The sequence below is a fragment of the Urocitellus parryii genome, chromosome 2 (genome assembly GCF_045843805.1).
Source record: "Urocitellus parryii isolate mUroPar1 chromosome 2, mUroPar1.hap1, whole genome shotgun sequence".
NCBI classification, from domain to species: Eukaryota; Metazoa; Chordata; class Mammalia; order Rodentia; family Sciuridae; genus Urocitellus; species Urocitellus parryii.
The window spans coordinates 56,791,368-56,806,350 of NC_135532.1; positions in this window are offsets into that span (position 1 = coordinate 56,791,368).

Below are 14,983 nucleotides of genomic sequence, written 5' to 3' on the forward strand. Positions count from 1 at the left end.
CATGTATTCTGATGTCACTAACCAATACACTACTGGAGAATAAAAATGTTACACTATGATTAATCAGAACTACCCTGAACGTGAACTCGGGTATTTTTATACTTACTTTCTGAGGTAAATAACATAACACAAAGGACTATAAGACTATAAGTGAAACCCTTGAAGATACTCTCCTCATATTAAAGTTTTGGTTATTTTTTGAGTCATTTATTCATTTCCTTAAAAAACTATTAGATTATTAAAGGAGCTGGGAGTGAGAGTGTACAATAAAAAGAATGAATGAAGATAAAATGTATTAAAATTAGACTATATATGCACAACATAAAACCAGGAATAAGAATCATCTTTATGCATAATTTCTTGGTTCTGGATTCAAAGAGAATATTGAAGGAAAAACATTCATTCACTAGAAAATGCATCCTTTATATACCAAGTGCTGTTCATTTCACATTATGGAATATTTATTATAATGTATATTTTGCACAAACTAGTTAGGAAATTCACTGGCATTTAGCACATGCGACATCTGGAGATTTAAGGAAATATTATGCAAGATAGAAGCAAAAAATCAATAGAAGTATAAAATAACATAAATAATGACTCAAGGAGTGAGAAATATAATAAACTTGAAAAATTTTATTTATTGAAGACATGGCATAGTTTTCATTTTTATCTATCAAAGTTAAATATGTCTATTTAAAAACAAAGTTAATATTTTATCTTAATTATGTTTGGATAATCTTAATTTTTCCTAAATGTAAATCTAACTTTAATATGACAAGATTTACAGCCATTGAGACTTTCATTCTTATTTAACTATTATTTATGAAATGTATGGCGAACTCATGCATTTATGCTAATTGAGCACAAAAAGTGGTAATTTAGAAAAAAAATGCAAAAATTATCTCATTTTTATTTCTCAATTACTATTTGATGCCATTTTGCTTAGTAACTTAATAATTTCAGCAAAAATTAGAAAAATAAACACAAAAAATCATCATATCTTTATAGTGAGCTACCAAGTAAGGGCCTTGATTTATCTATACAAAGGGTTTATACTGTTAATATCCTCAAGTTTGATAACAGGATACATGGTCCAGTTCAGAACTAAATGATCCTTACTGTCAGGCATCACCTCAACCTGTCAGTGCAACTGCTACATTAAGATTAAACAGCTTTTTTTTTAACTATAAGGAAATGTGTCAGATGCTGTAGATACATTATCCTTTTGCAGAAAACCTATCCACCTCTTAAGAAACAAACAAACAATAAAAAAACTCAAAAATTTTCTCTTTACATTTTAAATAAAAAAATGTTATGATTTCCGAAATTCAGGCATGCGTTATCTTGTTGTGATAGGGTCACTAAAAATGAAAAAAAATATTGAGAACTCCTGAATTATATTCATTCACTAGATAATATTATTTGGCATGCTCTGTCGGCATTAACATGTACAGATGAAAAACAGAATGCTTTACTCCCCAAACGGTAGAATACTCTAAATATATAAGCTTATTTCAAAAGGACTGAGTAATTTCATGGATGATTGATCCATAACAGAGCACCCCAAAAATCAAGAAATATCTTATGTTCATAGTCAGGCTTTGAGACTAATGTCACAGAAAATATTAGTGCCGAACATAGACTCATAGGTTACTGAAAGTTATGAAATAGTATTCTTATCTGAGAATAATACTTAAAATTAGATGAGCTCACAAATGTAAAATCTGTGTCTGTTTAACTATTGTCTGCATAGCACTAGGGGTGCTGTCTTACAGAAAATTACAGTCATATAAGCATACAAATATGTGCCATGCTCAAAGAAACTGAATATTTAGGTTACAGAGTTGTATTAATGAACAAATTGCACTGTACAAAGAGTAAAATGTTAAACAAAAATATATGGTACAAAGCGATGTGTTTATCTTTTTTTTTTTTTGACCTCTCTCTTTTCCTCTGATTGTGTTCAGTTTACTAGCTAGAAAAACCAATGGTTAGTTAGTGATAACTGTCCAATACAGTTCCTATCTACATCATTTTTCAATGTGAACTTCTGAAGATAGAAAGCAAAGTTTCATTTTAACATCCTCTTGAAATTGAGTTGTCTGTGTTAAACAGACACAGATATTATGACAGACTGAAAGAGAAGAGCCAAGAGACATGAATTTGATATGGTAGCTTTCTTCTTCTCTCCCTAAGAATGCCTAGTCTTTGTATATTCCATTTTGGAAACATGAAACAATACTATGGAAAATGCAGTTTACAAGGAGCAGCCCAGGATAAGATCTCTAGTCAATAGCCATAGATGAACACATATTCCACAACTAGCTTCAAATGTCAACTTTGTAAATCAACCATATTGCTCATTCAGCACAGAGTAGCTTTCAGATATTCGAACTCCAACAAATAGTTAATTACAAATACATAAGAGATTCCAAGGAAGAGCTATTCTACTGAATCCAGTCAATCCATAAATTGATTATATAATGATAATTTTTATTTTAATCTATCAATTTCTGGAGTTATTTTCTAGCAATGGACAGTGAAAAGTGAAAAATAGTTACAGTGCATATCATTTGAGGATATATAAAGACTAGAAAGGTAAAAAATATGTGGATTGCAATGTGTGAATATGTATGCACATGCATGTGTATATGATATTAATGATATTTCAGTGATTTGACGTGGGAAGGAAGTTACTATCTGAATACAGAGATGAAAAAGCAATGTCATGAAAGAGTAGCATAAAGATGACTTGGGATGGTTTGTGGTGGAGTTTCACTGTGTTAATTTACTATATATGACTTCTTAAATACAAGAACCATTTTTCATTGGACAGGAAGAACTTTATGGTTTGGTCATGTAAACTTCTCACATTTTCTCTCAGATGTTAAAAATTAATAGTTGTTTTCAAATTTCTCTGGTGGGCTGCTCAAAGTTCATATAGGTGTTTGTTTTTGAACAGTGCAAAGCCAGCACAAATTGTGGATAAGTGCTATATTCAGTTGTAATATCTGTTAGCAAGTGGAAATAATTCCTTTTACAATGAACAAATGTCATCAAATTTTACAACTTTGTTATCCTATATTTTGTTTAGATCTCCTCCCCAAACATTTCAAAATATCAATTCATTTTAAATGATTTCAAGGAAAATAAAAATATTCAAAAAAATTTTTATCAAAATTTAATTTACTATACTTTAACAGAGTACACAGTTTATATAAGCCTTTCAAGAAGATTTCTGATATCAAAGCATGAGTTGTGAACTTCAAGATTTAGGAAACTAAAAAAGCAACTCTCTTGCAACATAACCCATCATATTAAAAGTGCTATTCAGCTAAGTACAGGGTAGGCACAGGGGTAGTAAACAGCTAAAATTAGAAAAATATCCCCACAACTTTTAAAGATAAAGTTTCACACACCATATTTTTTTCTTTTCTTTTTTATTGATTTTAAAAAATAAATTTCAGTGGAATGCATTAAAATTCTTATTATAAGTATACAGCACAATTTTTCATATCTCCAGTTGTATATAACTTATGTTGACACCAATTCGTGTCTTTATACATATACTTTGGATAATGATGCCTATCACATTCCACTATCCTTGCTAATCCCCTGCCGCCTCCCTTTCCCTCCCACCCCTCTGTCCTATCTAGAATTCATCTATTTCTCCCACGCTCCTCCTCCCTACCCCACTATGAATCAGTCTCCTTGAATCAGAGAAAACATTCAGCATTGGTTTTTTGGGGATTGACCAGCTTCACTTAGCATTATCTTCTCCAATGCCATCCATTTACCTGCAAATGCTATGATTTAATTCTCTTTTATTGCTAAGTAAAATTCCATTGTATATATATGCCATTTTTTTTTTATCCATTCATCCACTGAAGGGCATCTAGGTTAGCTCCACAGTTTAGCTATTGTGAATTGTGCTGCTATAAACATTGATGTGGCTGTATCTCTGTAGTATGCTGTTTTTAAGTCTTTGGGGTATAGACTGAGGAAAGGGATAGCTGGGTCAAATGGTGGTTCCATTCCCAGATTTCCAAGGAATCTCCATACTGCTTTCCATATTGGCTGCACCAATTTGCAGTCCCACCAGCAGTGTATGAGTGTACCTTTTTTCCCCACATCTTAGCCAATGCTTATTGTTGTCTGCATTAATAGCTGCCATTCTGACTGGAGTGAGATGATATCTTAGAGTAGTTTTGATTTGCATTTCTCTAATTGCTAAAGATGATCAACATTTTTTCATATATTTGTGGATTGATTGTATATCCTCTTCTGAGAAGTATCTGTTCAGGTCCTTGGCCCATTTGTTGATTGGGTTAATTATTTTTCTGGTGCTTAGCTTTTTGAGTTCTTTATATACCCTAGAGATTAGTGCTCTATCTGATGTGTGAGGGGTAAAAATTTGCTCCCAGAATGTAGGCTCTTTATTCACCTCACAGATAGTTTCTTTTGCTGAGAAGAATTTTTTTTTTAGTTTTATTCCATCCCATTTATTGATTCTTGTTTTTAATTCTTGCACTATAGGATTCTTATTAAGGAAGTTTGGGCCTAATCCCACTTGATGAAGATTAGTGCCTATTTTTTTTTTCTATTAGACAAAGAGTCTCTGGTTTAATTCCTAGGTCTTTGATCCACTTTGAGTTGAGTTTTGTGCATGGTGAGAGAGAGGGATTAATTTCATCTTGTTGCTTATGGATTTCCAATTTTACCAGCACTATTTGTTGAAGATGCTATCTTTACTCCAATGCATGTTTTTGGCACCTTTGTCTCATAAAGATAATTGTCATTTTGTAGGTTGATCTCTGTGTCCTCCATTCTGTACCATTGGTCTACTATTTGTGCCAATACCATGCTGTTTTTGTTACTATTGCTCTGTAGTATATTTTAAGGTGTGCTATAGTGATGTCACCTGCTTCACTCTTTCTACTAAGGCTTGCTTTAGCTATTCTGGATCTCTTATTTTTCCAGATGAATTTCATGATGATTTTTCTATTTCCATGAGGAATACCTTTGGGATTTCAATCAGAATTGCATTAATTCTGTGTAATACTTTTGGTAGTATGGTCATTTTGATAATATTAATTCTGTCTATCCAAGAGCAAGGTAGATCTTTCTATCTTCTAAGTTCTTTTTTGATTTCTTTCTTTAGGGTTCTGTATTTTTTATTGCATAGATCTTTCATCTCTTTTGTTAAGTTGATTTCCAAGCATCTTATTTTTTTGTGTGGTTATTGTAAATGAACACCACATTTTGTATAAAACTAATACAACTTAGGCATCCATTCATTTATTTATAACTAAACTGATTTCCATATAATGTTACTCAAACTCAGACTAAATGTATCACCAAAGTTTCTTCATAAGAAAAAATCAATTATTACAAAGTGAATTATGAAAATCAAGATACAGTAAAATTGTTAAGAGTAATAACAATTAAATTATATACTTAACTACAAATGAATCACATGAAACTTTATCTCTGAAACATAACATGGTATCCTGCTTAAATATTCTGTCTCCCAAAGAAAAGGGAGAAAGTGACTGGTCTCTCAGCCTACAGCCATTTAGATATACTTCTAGGTTCTAATTTTTTTAAAAAAATTAAATTCATGTTTATAACACAATAAAACAATGTAGACTGGACATTGGAAATATTTTCATTTACAAGTAAAATTTCTAGCTTTTGAAGATGAAAACAAACTAATTATGTTAATAAAAAGGTATTATATGTCCATCAGGAATGTTCGTCTGAAGTTTTCTTTCCTTGATTTGTCTTTGTCTGGTTTTGGTATGAGGTGACATTAGCCTCAGAGAATGAGTTTGGAAGGTTTCCCTCCTTCTCTATTTCATGGAATACTTGAAGAGTATTGGTGTTAATTTTTTTTAAGTCTTGTTAAAGCTGTTTAAGAATCCATTTCATCCTAGGATTTTTTTTTCTTGGCAGACTTTTGATGGCGTTTTCTATTTCATTGCTTGAAATTGATCTATTTATATCATGTATGACCTCCTCATTCAGTTAAAGTAGGTCATATGTCCCTAGGAATTTGTTGATGTCTTGAAGATATTCTATTTTATTGGAGTATAAATTTTCAAAATAGTTTCTAAATATCTTCTGTATTTAAGACATGTCTGTTGTAATATTTCCTTATTCAACTTGTATTTTAGAAATTTGAGTTTCTTCTTTTTATTTTCTTTGTTAGCATGACTAGTGGTTTATCTATTTTATTTATTTCTTCAAATGAACAACTTTTTGTTTTGTCAGTTTTTCTTAATTGTTCATTTTGCTTTGCTTTTATTGATTTCAGTTCTGATTTTAATTATTTTCTGTCTTCTACTGCTTTTGCTGTTGATTTGTTCTTTTATTTCTAGGGCTTTGAGATGTAGTGTTGGGTTAATTATTTGTTTACTTTTTATTGTTTTAATGAATGCACTCAATGCAATTAACTTTCCTCTCACTACTTCCTTCATATTGTTCCAGAGATTTTGATACATTGCATCAGTGTACTCTAATACCTCTAATTTTTTTTATTATTTCACCCTTGATTTCTTCTACTATTCATTCATCATTCAATAGTGTATTGTTTAGTCTCTATTTGTTAGAGTATCTTCCATTTTTTAATTTTATTGTTGATTTCTAATTTCATTCTATTTTGATATGATAGAATTAGGGTATTCTCTCTCTCTCTCTCTCTCTCCTCTCTCTCTCTCTCTCTCTCTCTGTATTTACTAAGAGTTGCTTTGTAGCATGATATTGTCTATTGAACAGAAAAAGCCATGTGCTGTTGAGAATACTACAGTGATGCAACCACATCAATGTTTATAGTAGCTCAATTTACAATAATTATAGAACCAACCGAGGTGCCCTTCAATAGATGAATGGATAAAAAAATGTGATATATATATTCAATGGAATATTAACTCAACATTTATAGAAGAATGAAATTATGACATTTTCAAGTAAATGAATGAAATTGGAGAATATCATGCTAAGCAAAATAAGCCAATCCCCCAAAACTAAAAGCTGAGTTTACTCTAATATGTGGATGCTAATACACAATGGGGAGTTGCACTAGAGAAGAATAAAGTTACCTTACGATTAGGTAGTGGAAAGTGAAGGGAGGGGTGGGGAGAAGATTGAGGATAGAAAGGAGAGAAAAATGATGTAGACATTATTACTTTATGTATATATATATATGACAGCATGACCAATGTAATTCTATAACATGTACACTCAAAAAAATGAGAAATTTTCATCTATGTCTGATATATCAAAGAACATAAATACATTCTACTACCATGTATTAATAATTAAAGCAAATACTTAAAATTTTAAAAATTTAAAAAGATATCATATAATGCTCTTTGAAAATAATCACCTTTTGAGTTCACTATTAAACTTATAGAAATCTTTGATAACATTTTTGACTGAAGGTTAACATATCAATGGACATGAAAAGAGCATGAATCATTTTTAAATAAATGTCTATATAAGTAAGTGTATGATCTATGCTGCAATACCTCTATCACTTATTTTCAGAAAGTAGAAAACAAATAAATTTGATATAAATTGACACATTTGGGCATACTATATGATGAGGTACTCTCCAGATTTTAAATCATTAAGGTCATTAATATTAATATGAAGCTAACAATATAAATGCTGTAAAGATTCAGATTTATGGCAATATAAAAAATAATAGTTTTCTATATTTGTCATGCATATGTATTAAATATGTTCTATATGCAGATAATGTGCTATGACAATAAAGGAAAATAATGACGTGGCCACTTACATAATGTTAATAACTCCTTTAGCATTACCATCAAAGCACAAGAAATTTTATTTATCTTGTTTGCTTTCTTTTTAAATACAGGAATGAATTACATGTTGTACAATCATGAGTGTCCTAATTTAGCGTATTTTGACAATTGTGTAAATTCATGCAATTCATTTGCCTAACAAGATACAAATAACTGCTTGACACAGTGGTGCACGCCTGTCATCCCAGGGGCCCAGGAGGCTGAAGCAGGAGGATCTTGAGCTCAAAGCCAACCTCAGCAAAAGTTAGGTGCCAAGCAGCTCAGTGAGACCCTGTCTCTAGATAAAATAAAAAATAGTACTTGGGATGTGGCTCAGTGATCAAGTGCCCCTGAGTTCTATACCTGGTACACCCAAAGAATAAATAAAATAAAAAAAATAAAATCTATACCAAAGATTATATATTCACTCAATTTATTTTAGTCATCTAGCTTTTTACTGGTTTTGAGCAATTATGAATAACATGTTTTCATTTCTTCTGCATTAATGCTAAAATTAAATGACTATATTGCATATAAAAGATAAAGTATTTTTCACAATGGTTGTACAACACACTCATACATGTGGTGAGCCGTTTCTGTGAACTGTGGCCGCCATTACAAGATGGCGCTGGTTTCCCCTTTAGTCTGTGACAAACAACTCCTTATCAGAATGAGTTGGCACGCTGTGACTTGGCACCCTATGAGAAAAGTCCACGTGGCAGTTGTGCATTGGGGCTTTATCTGCTTTATTAAGGCTGGGGCACACGGGAGTAGGAGTAGTGGCAGTAGTAGTAGCAGTAGAAGTAGTGGCAGTAGGAGTAGCAGTAGAAGTAGTAGTAGGAGTAGCAGTAGAAGCTAAAAGACATGTCAATACAAAGGCCTGAATAAACAGCTGAAAGAAGAAAAAGTATCAAGGACCTGAATAAACTGCTGAGAGAAGATTCCTGAGTTGCGTCTTCCTTGCGGGCAAGGGTCGCGACAAGTGGCGCCGAGACCCGGGAACCAGAACTTTCAGTCAGTCAGGGGTGGTGCACCGGTTAGTCCCAGGTAAGTGGGATCTGCGATCAAAGCAGGGATAGTCCCAGTAAGTGGGATCCGCGTCCAAAGCGGGGTCAGCTCCTCTACAAAGAAAGAGAGAGCCTCATATTTATTGCAGCTGCACTGTGTACTTTCACTTTTGTTTTCTGTGTTTCTTTTGTTGTGTCATTTCGCTTTTGTTTTTTGTGTTTCTTTTGTTGTTGTGTCCTCTGTAGATAAAGAGAGAGCGGGGAAAAAAATAAATAAATAAATAAGACGCTCCTCTGTAGATAAAGAGAGAGCGGAGTTTTGTATTTTCACTTTCTTTATACTGCTTGGAACAGTATGGGTGCTACTCCCTCAAGCCCAATTTTGCTGGCCTTGGACGGGTTACTGCGTTCTAAGGGACTTAAAGTGAAGCAGTGCACATTACAGAGGTTTTTAGAAGAGACTGACTCTGTAGCTCCTTGGTTTGGTTTTACAGGGAGTCTCACGATTCCCAGTTGGGACAAATTAGGGAAAGATCTGGATTTCGCTTACAAACAAGGAACTTTAAGGGGCGGTACCATTCCGCTTTGGAAATTAGTGAGGGGGTGTATAATGGATGGTAAATGCCAGAAAGCTGTGAGCGAGGGTCAGGCCGTTCTTGAGCAATTGCATGAAGAAAAATCGGAGGGGTCACATAGCGAGGTAGCAGAAAGTATTAGGAGTAAGAGTGGTGAAAAGATAAGGGAGTCTGAAGTTAAACAGAGGAGAAGGCTCTATCCGGACTTGACTGAGTTAAAAACTCCCAAGGACACAAGTAGCTCGGACAGTTCTGAGGAATTAGATCCACCCTAGCCGCTCTCAACCCCGCCTTCTCATCTTCCCCCTCCCTATCAGGCCCACAGAAAAGTCTTAATTGACCTTCTCCAAAATATTCACCATGGCTGATTTTAGGACTCTTAACAAAAAAAATCTCTACAAAAAAGTTCAATGTAGATAAACTTCCTATTTTCATGTTGCCCTGTTTTATTTGGCTACTGTCTGAAAAAATCAGCATTCCAGGCACTGGACACTCCCTTACTAGTTTTTCACAAAAATATGTAACAAGGCCTCTGGCCTTGAGCTGGGCTTCACAGTGCTGACTACATTTCTAAGATAAGGGAGTTACTAACTGGGCTCCATGGTAACAGCTGGCAGGAGGAAGAATTGGAAAGGGAGATAGAGGAACTGGAGGGTCGATTGAAAAAGTCAAGATTTAAAGCACCTACAGCCCCGATCGCTGTCACGCTCCCTCCTTATAACCCCGATTGGGACAAGGACAACCCCAGAAGGCTGGGGGGTGTTCAGTGGCAGCCTAAGACGGCCCAAACTTCCCAGTAATTGAAAACTTGGATGCCGATGGACAGCCGGCCAGAGTACATGTTCCTTTAGCCTTTAAGGATATTAAACAACTAAAGGAGGCAGTTACTAATTACGGATCCCATGCCCCCTTTACATTGACTCTCTTCGAGTCTTTCTCTGCCAATCAGCTGACACCTAGTGACTGGCAACAGCTTTGCATGGCTGTGTTGTCCGGAGGGGATTTTTTGTTGTGGAAAAGTGAAAATCAAGAGAGGTGTCGCGAGCTAGCCCGAGTCAATCAGGACGCCGGCTTCCCACGGCATAACCTTGAAATGTTAACAGGCTTGGGACAATATGCTATCATAAATCAACAAATTAATTATAATCCTGGGGTCTATGCTCAGATAGCTACAGCAGCCATTTAGGCTTGGAAGGCTCTACCTATTTCAAATGCTAAAACAAAAATTTCAAAAATTGCTCAAGGACCCTCTGAGCCTTATTCTGACTTCCTTGCCTGATTGATACAGGTAGCAGAAAAAATATTCCCTAACTTGGAACAAGCCATGCCGGTCATTAAGCAATTGGCTCTTAAATATGCAAATTCCTATTGCCAAAATGCCATTAAATCTACCAGAGCAAAGAGTGTTGATGACATGATTCGAGCTTGTAAGGATATTGATGGAGCTCATATTACAGGACAGGTTCTGGCCGCTGCCCTCAAAACGGAAACAGGGGCCCGGCCCGGGCCCCAGAAGCCTAGGTGTATGGGGCAATCCAGGGACGGAATGGTACCCCGGGGAGTGGGCGACTTCGTCACCTCCCAGGGACCAACCCCTTTCTATCTGTGGACTCCCTAGGGGAATGCCAGGAAGTACAGGATGTACAACTGCAACTGCAGGTCGCAGAGACAGAACAAGCTGCTACCGCAGTAAGATCTTGGCCAGGCGGGGGAAAATGCAGACAAAATCAAACAAAATACAATCGGCTAAGAAAACTTGGAGAACTTTTGCCCTGAAAATGGGCACCAGACTCCATGTTGTTTGCATCACCATGGTAACCATGGGGTGCCTGGCCGGCATAGCTGCTTCCTGGTCCCACCTCCCACACTTTTGCGGGCTTCTGAATGGTTCTTCCACAGTCACTCAGACAGGACTTCTGGTCCCACTTTCCAGCCACTAACCTGTACTGCTGTGTTTCAGGTTTCTACCGGAGCTGCTCAGAGCCTGTATTTTTTTTACAAAAAAATGCCTACCTGTAAATGCTAATGAAAGATATCTTTTTCAGACAAAATTTAATTCCACAGGTTTCTATGTTACAGTCCTAAATTTAAGCAAGTTCTAAGTTAAATAACCTGACTTTTTCTCTATAGTTGTGTTACTAAATAATGTTCTATTGATGGGAGATATCAAATATGCTTCTTTATATTTTACTTTTAATTTTGAAGGTTATGAGGATGCATTTGCTCGCCACAGGAACAAGCCGGCAAAGTTCCTGTGATGACCAAAAAATCCTTATTTTCATTGCTAACTATAAAAATAAAAATGTATACTCAAGGATCTTATTTCAGTTACATCAAGTGACGTCACATAGAAGAGTGCACTCCTAGTTAAAAATAAATTTAAATGGATCCAAATATTTTAAGACCACGTGGTTACATAAAGTTAATAAAATTATAAGTCATATTCTTATTCTTAATATATATATATATTAGATATTTAGATAACCTATATTTGTTAATCTATAAATTAATTAGTACATGCCTAATTAATTAGTTAATATATATTTGCCTAATTGTTTTTCTTCAACAGAAAACCCATAATTTATGTTTTATATTTACATTTATCAGATACTCTGCCTTTTCAGTTACAGATATTTGAGATAAATGTGTTTACTATAAATTTGCTTTTCAGTAAAAATACAATCAAGTAATTTCTAAATCTCAAAGTAGAATTAATCAACACATTTTATCTGGGATTTTGGCTGCTAATCAAAGGATAGAGTTACTTCAAGTTCAAGTTGAGGAATTGTCTGACCTAGTACATTTGGGTTGTATTGATCAAGGAGCACATTTATGTATAACCTCTGTCAGATTTTATGATTCCAGAAATGCCTCATGCATCATCGGAGAGTACTTGGCCGGAAATTGGTCCATGGAAGCAGAAAACTTGATCCAGTCTCAACTAACTCAGATTGCTGTTTTGAATAGCACCCATGTCGATCCAGTGACCTTGAGTCAATTCACCACTTGGATATTTTGGATATCTTCTGCCTTTTCCTTTTTTAAGGAGTGGGTGGGAGTAGACATTTTTGGTACTATGTGTTGCTTTGGTGTGATTCTCTGCTTGTGGTTTCTCTGTCGCCTCAAGGCCCGCAGTGCTCACGATAAGGCTATGATCATACAAGCTCTTGCTGCTTTAGAAAATGGCAACTCGCCACAGGTCTGGCTTGCGCATCTTAAACAGTAAACCTTTGACATGGTCGTTGCACCCCAAGTTATTATAACATTGCACTGGGATCGACATGTCCTTCTTTTGTCACTCTTCTAATGCTGGAACTTCTACCATATCTTTCCTCTGTGCATACCTCTCCTCCCTGCCTTTCTGCACTAGGATCTTTGCTAGCTAATCTTACAGTCCAACTACACCTGCCATTTGATGGTGATGGTCATGGGTCCTGTTTATGGAGGCGGTTACCATGACAATGTCCTGTTGGCCACAACACGCTGAGCTGATCTTGTAGTACCCAGTGACGGGCAACTTCCACACTTGCACTGCAACCTAAGACAGGGGAGTGGGGCCTCCCCAGAGACGGGTAAGCAGTGCAGGGGCGGTGGACGACCTAAGACAGGGGCTACTTGATTCCCTTTGACATGCAATAAACAAAAGAGGGGAACTTGCTGATAGCAGGCCTTCCCTGGCCCCCGGGGCCCAGCCTCCAATTCCTTGTTCTGCATGTCAAAGTGGCCAGTTCACAAGGCCATGACATATGTGCTCCACGGGAACGTCTTGACCTTTATCTAACAATGGCAGATGTCACAACCAAATTTCTCCCCCTCTCTATTGTCCGTGCCTTTCTCTTAGGGTGTTGCCAACTTAATTTTGTCTGCACTACAAAGACAGCCTCAGCTGTCCCCCTTTGTCTACCATCGTCACGATACAGGATGCGAGGCAAGGCACTGCACTTGAGTGATCCACTTGAGTGGACCTCAAGGGGAGCATGTCCTATTGCATGCGGGTTTGACGTCCACGCCCCGCCCCACGAAAAAAGGCGTCGGCTGATATGGCCTCAGGTTTGGGGAAGGGCCCTCCTTAAGGCTGGGCCATACTATGCAGCCACTTCTGCACAGTGGGATAGGACCTCTACTCTCGCCTGTATTGTCGTAATAAAACAAAAAAGGGGGAACTGTGGTGAGCCGTTTCTGTGAACTGTGGCCGCCATTACAAGATGGCGCTGGTTTCCCCTGTAGTCTGTGACAAACAACTCCTTATCAGAATGAGTTGGCACGCTGTGACTTGGCACCCTATGAGAAAAGTCCACGTGGCAGTTGTGCATTGGGGCTTTATCTGCTTTATTAAGGCTGGGGCACACGGGAGTAGGAGTAGTGGCAGTAGTAGTAGCAGTAGAAGTAGTGGCAGTAGGAGTAGCAGTAGAAGTAGTAGTAGGAGTAGCAGTAGAAGCTAAAAGACATGTCAATACAAAGGCCTGAATAAACAGCTGAAAGAAGAAAAAGTATCAAGGACCTGAATAAACTGCTGAGAGAAGATTCCTGAGTTGCGTCTTCCTTGCGGGCAAGGGGTCGCGACACATACACATGTAATACTTACCAGTATTTGGTGCTTCAATATTCCAATTTAAAGATTTCTTTAAGTGTCTTTTTATAGTGATAATTCATTGTGGTTTTAGGTTGCATGTCACAGTGATTTATTTGTGGAGCACTTTTTCTTGTGTTTATTGGTCATTAGTGTGTTTTATTTTAAAAAGTATCTCTTTAAGTGTTTTACCCATATTTCATTAGGTTATTTGTTATTTTATTATTAATTTTAGAAATATTTTATGTTAAGAATATGAGTTTTTGTCATTTTTATTGCTTCAAATATTTTCTCCAAATAAATGGCTTGAAAATGTATTTTTAGCAGCTCATTTTGATGCACAAAATGGTTTTAAATTTGATGCAACCTATAATGTATTTTTAAATCATTACTGCTTTCAGTGTTCTTTCTCCAAATATTTTTCTACCCTCATGTCACAAGGATATTTTATAAGTTTGCAGATTTATAGAGACAGTTTTTAAGTGTATTATATTATCCATTTAGAGTTTATCTTTGTGTATTATTTGATGCATTTTGTTTCATATTTTTCTCCTAAGGTATATCCTGTCCTATTGTTCCAAAGATTTATGTCAAAAATCCATTTTCTTCCATTTAACAGCTACAATATCTGTATGTTATTTTTTAAATTAAGTAAAATGAAGATATTGTTTTAACTTTATATCACAATCTGCTATTATCAATATAAACTCATTATTTCATCTACATGTTTTGAATCTTTATTTTTCTGTATTCTCTTGTCTTCTCTATCATTGTTTGTACTTCCAAAGCAAGAACTAAGAATAAAACTCAAACATTCTTAGAAATTGCAGACAGCAAGTAAATGAGAAAAATAATTGAGACACATGGTGAACTTATGATTTATAAAAGACATATTAATTATTGTAACTCTCCATATGATACATAAAAATAGAATATTAAACTAATTTTGTTGCCTTAATATATATATTTTTAATATATACTATTTCAAAAACTGCACAGTCTATAACTTATAATTGA